This window comes from Amblyraja radiata, chromosome 35 (genome assembly GCF_010909765.2).
Source record: "Amblyraja radiata isolate CabotCenter1 chromosome 35, sAmbRad1.1.pri, whole genome shotgun sequence".
Classification (NCBI taxonomy): domain Eukaryota; kingdom Metazoa; phylum Chordata; class Chondrichthyes; order Rajiformes; family Rajidae; genus Amblyraja; species Amblyraja radiata.
The window spans coordinates 19,488,227-19,494,792 of record NC_045990.1 but is presented as its reverse complement, the minus strand read 5'-3'; the positions used below and the strand labels follow the sequence as shown (position 1 = coordinate 19,494,792).

At 42.3% G+C, this 6,566-nt stretch overlaps 1 long non-coding RNA gene across 1 annotated transcript; it reads right to left on the bottom strand.

Annotated features, from left to right (window-relative positions):
- Positions 1 to 397: 397 nt before the first annotated feature.
- On the bottom strand, positions 398 to 5,461 carry LOC116966028. Its single transcript, XR_004409879.1, has 3 exons — positions 5,424 to 5,461; positions 4,316 to 4,320; positions 398 to 407 (listed from the first exon to the last, which is right to left on the bottom strand). It is a non-coding gene; the product is annotated as an uncharacterized LOC116966028 (long non-coding RNA).
- Positions 5,462 to 6,566: the final 1,105 nt, after the last annotated feature.

Here is a 6,566-nt window from a genome sequence, read left to right as displayed (position 1 = left end):
TCTAAAACTCTTGTGGAAACGATGACACAACTAAGGCCATCCACCTGCTGCCTTGATGCTTTACATACCAACTTCTTTAAGAATGTTTTTGACTGCCTAGCAATAGACATACTGCAAATAGTTAACAGCTCTCTTCAATCAGGCAATTTCCCAAAAGCCTTGAAAACTGCAGTTATTAAACCTCTTTTAAAAAGGCGGAGCCTAGATGCCTCTATTATTAACAACTATAGATCAATATCAAACCTATGTTTCATAAGGAAAATCATTGAGAAAGTTGTCCTCCAGCAACTTAATCACTTCCTGGCCTCAACTGGCTGCTACAACAACTTCCAGTCAGGATTTCGACCTCTTCATAGCACTGAGACCGCCCTTATTAAAGTTGTAAACGACATCCGTCTTAACACAGACTCTGGCAAAGTTTCAATATTAATGCTATTAGACCTCAGTTCTGCATTCGACACTGTTGATCACTCAATACTTTTGGACAGGTTGGAAAAATGGGTGGGGCTTTCAGGCACAGTCTTAAGTTGGTTCAGGTCATATCTACAAGATAGGAACTATTTTGTTTCCATTGGCGACTTTGTATCAGAACCAACCAACGTGACGTGTGGAGTCCCGCAAGGTTCGATCATAGGGCCCTCTTTATTCAACATCTACATGCTCCCACTAGGGCAAATCATGCGAAATAATAATATTGACCACCACTGCTATGCCGATGACACTCAAATCTATGTAGCGCTATCACCAAATGACTATCGCCCTATAGATCTGCTGTGCCAGTGTATTGAGCAAGTCAAAGACTGGATGTGCCAACATTTCCTCCAACTAAATAAGGACAAAACGGAGATAATTGTTTTTGGTGCTAAAAAAGAAAGGCTTAAAGTAACCCAAAACCTTCACTCTCTGTCCCTGAAAACTTCAAACAAAGCCAGAAATCTTGGGGTTATTATGGATTCAGATTTACATTTCGACAGTCACATCAAATCAGTAACAAAATCGGCCTACCATCACCTCAAAAACGTAGCAAGATTAAGAGGATTCATGTCAGCTCAAGACTTAGAAAAACTTGTACATGCCTTTATTACTAGTAGGCTAGATTATTGTAACGGTCTCCTTGCAGGTCTTCCGATAAAAACTGTCAGGCAGCTACAGCTTGTTCAGAACGCTGTTGCTAGAGTTCTAACCAAGACCAAAAAATTTGAACACATTACATCAATTCTTCAATCCTTACATTGGCTCCCTGTATGTCAGAGAATTGATTTCAAAATCCTGCTGCTCACCTATAAATCACTACATGGTTTAGGACCAAAGTATATCACTGACATGCTTCCACTATATAAGCCTTCTAGACCGCTAAGATCTTCTGAAACCAATCTGTTAGTGATTCCCAGAGTAAATACAAAACATGGGAAAGCAGGATTTAGTTACTATGCAACAAATAGCTGGAATAAACTTCCTGAAGATTTGAGACTTGCCTCAACTTTGACCACTTTTAAAATAAGACTGAAAACTTTTATGTTTACTTTAGCTATCAGCTAAATCTTAACTACATTGCACTTTTAACTTTTTATAATGTATTTTTAATTTGGCTTTTCTGTTATTTTAATTCTTCCATTTTATTTCATTTTATTGTATGACATGTTTTAATGTGAAGCACTTTGAGTCTGCCTCGTGTATGAAATGTGCTATATAAATAAAGTTGCCTTGCCTTGCCTTGCCTTGCCTAATTGTGCTGACTTTTCCTTTCAATTGTTGTCATTTGAAGTGTCCAGGGTTTTTAATTATTTTTTTTTGGTGCAACTAGAATGGTGCAGTTTCAGTGCTATATCTCAGAACTACAATACAATACAAATTTATTGTCATTTGAACCTCAAAAGAAGTTCAAACGAAATTTGGTTTCTGCAGTCATACAACAAGAAAAGAGCCAAGACACACAACCAACACAATTTAAACAAACATCCATCAAAGTGAATCTCCTTCTCGCTGTGATGGAATGCAAAGTCTCGTCTCTCCCGTGTTCCATTCTTCTACTGATGTTAAAGCCCCCGGCGGGCGATGGAAAGTCCCGCGACCATTAAAGCCGCGCCGGGCGTTGCAAGGCCCCGTTCCGTGTCACCCTCAACCCTGCTCCTCGGGCAGGAGAAGTTGCCGTTGCGGGAGCTCCGGAAAGCGGCCCCGCGAGCTCCCGATGTCACCATCCACTGGATCTATGGCCAGAGCCTCCGAACCCCGAATTCGGGTCGCAGCCGCGCGCAACCACAGCTCTCCATGCTCCGAAGTCGGCCAGCCCCACGATGGGAAGTTCGCAGGCTCCGCGACTGGAGCCCCCAGGTCGTTCCGGTTGGATGCCGCTCCATGGTGCTAGGCCCCAACGACAACAAGTCAAGAAGACAAGACTCCTTTATTGTCATTCAGACCTTTCAGTCTGAACGAAATTTCGTGCCTTGCAGTCATAACATAGAATAAAATAACAAAAACACACAATAAACACAGATTTAACATCCACCACAGTGAGTCCACCAGGCACCTCCTCACTATGATGGAAGGCGAAAGTCTTAACGTCCTTGCCTCTTCCCTCCTTCGTCTCCCTCTGCACTGAGGCAATCCAGGCTTCCGATGTTGTGACCCTGCCGGGTAAGTCAGTCCCACGGCTGAATCCGAGCTCTGCGAGTGGGCCGGTTCAAACTCTGCGGCCCAGGGCGGTCGAAGCTGCCGCTCTCCAGTCCAGCGGATGAAGCTGTTGTTGCGGGAGCTCTGTATAAAAGCTAATAACAATATAAAGACCATAACGTCGGTCGCGCCGCCTCAAGACCGGACTAAAAGGATGTTTCCACTAATGGGAGAGTCTCGGACCAGAGGACACAGTGGCAGAATAAAACGATGTATCTTTATTAAAGCGCTGATGTCCTAACCTTAACACAACTGAATTTGAATCTGGCTGATGTAAAATGTAGAAACAAGGAACTGCAGATGTTTGCTGGAGACACATTGCTGGAGTAACTCTGGGTCGGGCAGCATCTCTGGACAACCAATAGATATTGGAATGGAACAGAAGAGTTCTTACACAAAATATCAAATAGTTTCCTTCAGGGATGCTACCTGACCCATAGAGTTACTCCAGCACTCTGTGAAACGTCACCTATCCGTGTTCTCCACAGATGCTGCCTGACCCGCTGAGTACTCCAGCACTCTGTGTCTATCTGTGTTACAATGTTGATCAGTGATAATTATGAATGATTGAAGCACAATGTGGAACAAGGATGTGGAACAGATGCAGGGATAATGTAGAATATTAGGCTGATGGGACCGGAGTGGCATTTTTAGTGTGAACTCAGTTATTTCGGACAATTTGTCTGCTATGGATTGGAATACAAGTCAAACCAGTACTTTGTCTACATATCATATAACCATATAACCATATAACAATTACAGCACGGAAACAGGCCATCTCGGCCCTACAAGTCCGTGCCGAACAATTGTTTTCCCTTAGTCCCACCTGCCTGCACTCATACCATAACCTCCATTCCCTTCTCATCCATATGCCTATCCAATTTATTTTTAAATGATACCAACGAACCTGCCTCCACCACTTCCACTGGAAGCTCATTCCACACCGCTATCACTCTCTGAGTAAAGAAGTTCCCCCACGTGTTACCCCTAAACTTCTGTCCCTTAATTCTGAAGTCATGTCCTCTAGTTTGAATCTTCCCTATTCTCAAAAGGAAAAGCTTGTCCACATCAACTCTGTCTATCCCTCTCATCAGCCGGGCCTGCAGTGTTGTGGATCACCACACGGCGGGAGTGTTGTCCACATGTGTTTAAGAATAAGGGGTAAGTAATTTAGAACGGAGATGAGGAAACACTTTTTCACACAGAGTTGTGAGTGTGGAATTCTCTGCCTCAGAGGCCTGTGGAGGCCGGTTCTCTGGATACTTTCAAGGAAGAGCAAGATAGAGCTCTTAAAAATAGCGGAGTCGGGGGATATGGGCAGTGCCGGATTTAGATGAAGAGAGGCCCTAGGCTATTCCACTTGTGAGGCCCTTCCCAATCCCCCACCCCCACAACTTGAGGAAGATGGAAGAGCGTTTTAAATAATCTGAGTAGAAACATAGACATCCCAGGAATTGTCTCCAAGGCCTCCAGGATCATCAACTCCCCCCTCCCCTCAATCCATTCAAGTTATCTCCAACGTACCTCACAACGGGCAAAAAAGATCATCTCGGACCACTCCCATCCAGCAAATCACCTTTTTCAGTCTCTCCCTTCGGGGCGGCGCCTCGGGTCACTTGCTACTAAAACCACCCGCTTTAAAAACAGTTTCTTCCCCTCAGCAATAAGAACTCTCAATTCCGTCCAATAATCGGACAATAATATGACTTTTGATGTATACAGTGTCTTGTCTATGGTCTTTGTTTGTTCTTTTGCACTATGTATTGTTGGTGAGATTTGTGATTTGTGATGTGGTATGGATGCACTTTATTACGGTGATCTGTGTTATTAGTGGTATGTAACAAAAGCAGTGTACCATCATGTACCGAACCCAAATACCACCCACCCTGGTTGCGTGGCAATTAAAGATTCTATTCTATTCTATTCTATCAGTCTGGTGAACCTTCTCTGTACTCACTCTATGGCAAGAATGTCTTTCCTCAGATTTGGAGACCAAAACTGTACGCAATACTCCAGGTGTGGCCTCACCAAGACCCTGTACAACTACAGTAGAACCTCCCTGCTCCTATAATCAAATCATTTTGCTATGAATGCTAACATACCATTCGCTTTCTTCACTGCACCTGCGGGCCTACTTTCAATGACTGGTGTACCATGACACCCAGGTCTCGTTGCATCTCCCCTTTTCCTAATTGGCCACCATTTAGATAATAGTCTACTCTCCTGTTTTTGCCACCAAAGTGGATAACATCACATTTATCCACATTATACTGCATCTGCCATGCATTTGCCCACTCACCCAGCCTATCCAAGTCACTTTGCAGCCTCATAGCATCCTCCTCACAGCTCAATGTGATCATGGCTGATCATCCACAATCAGTACCCCATTCATGCATTCTCCCCATATTCCTTGATTCCGTTAGCCCTAAGAGCTCTATCTAACTCTCTTCAAAACATCCAGAAAATCGGCCTCCACTGCCTTCTGAGGTAGAGAATTCCACAGATTCACAACTCTCTGGGTGGGAAAGTTTTTCCTCCAGCATCTTGTGTCTTGTTTTTGTCATCCAGCATCTGCAGTTCCCCATGCCTTCAGCTAAGTAGGGCAGAGAGCCAATGAGTAAAGCCAAGGATGATGACGGCTGATTAAAATTCCGCAATTCGCAATTCCCTCTCTAAAGGACATAAAATGTTATTGTTAAATACCGTAGTGATTGAAAAAAAGTATAAATGTTAAATTTACCACTGTGGAAAACTTTTGCTATAACCGAACTTTGTAAACATTTTGTGAAATAAGCTGGTATTTTTAGGAAAGTAAAATTGTAAGTTTACTGTTATACTAAAAACAATTAAAACAAAAGTAACAACAAATAAAAACATGAGCTTAAAAAATGTTATTGCCTGGGAAGTGTTAATAAGATGACCATGACCACCTGACAATGACAGTGTGATACTTTGATCCCACAGTATGGTGTCATTAAACAGTTGGTTTTAAAATACATATTAAGAAATAAAGAAACTACAATTATTAAATACCCTTTTATCTAGCCTTCCTCATTGTAAAATCATCCAGAAATTCATCAAACTGTGTTTGTCTAAGTTTGTCACTCTTAATGCACAGAATTCTCAGTGCAGACAACCTCTCTTGAGACATTGTGGCCCTTAATTCATTTTTAATTCTTTTGAGTCTTGAAAAAGACCGCTCTCTCTCATTAAACAGCCGCTAGGTTACTTCCACATTAGGGAAAGCCATCTGAATTGTTTCCTTGTATATAATTTGATAAAGGTCTGTATGAGACAGAGAGTGCTCCTCTGTAGGCCTATGGCTTTGTCTCACGTACGAGTGAAAGTGCAAAAGTTCATCAGTAAGTTTCAAGTCAACATATTCTGGGTATGCCTCCATCAACAGTTCAACACCTTGCTGAATTTCTTGCTTAGATGCAGTCAGATTAGCAAGAAAGGAAAACATTTGTGCAACTTCACAGTACACGGTAGCTCTTCTGTTTAAATTGGTTTCAAGTACATCAAGTATAGGAATAAAGGATTTTATCCAAAACTTATCTCTTGAAGAGAGTTTATCTAAAGCATCAGGACCAGGTGTACTTCCATTATTTCCTTGCAGTTTCCTTACTCCTTGTCTCCCTGTGACAGTTCTGTGGTTAACATTTGACAAGGTGGCCTTTACTTGTTGCTCAAGCTCATCAAAATATTTTCTAATGTTGCTTACAAAATCCTGAAGTGAACTGTACAACTGTACAGTTTTGACTGAGGTTGCAAAAATGATTTTAGAACTGCCCATCTCTTTGTGGAGGATGAAAAGAAGGTATAAATGTCATTGATAATTCCAAAACAGTTCACTGCATCAAGGCAGCAATCAACAGCCGAACGGCCCAGCAAAT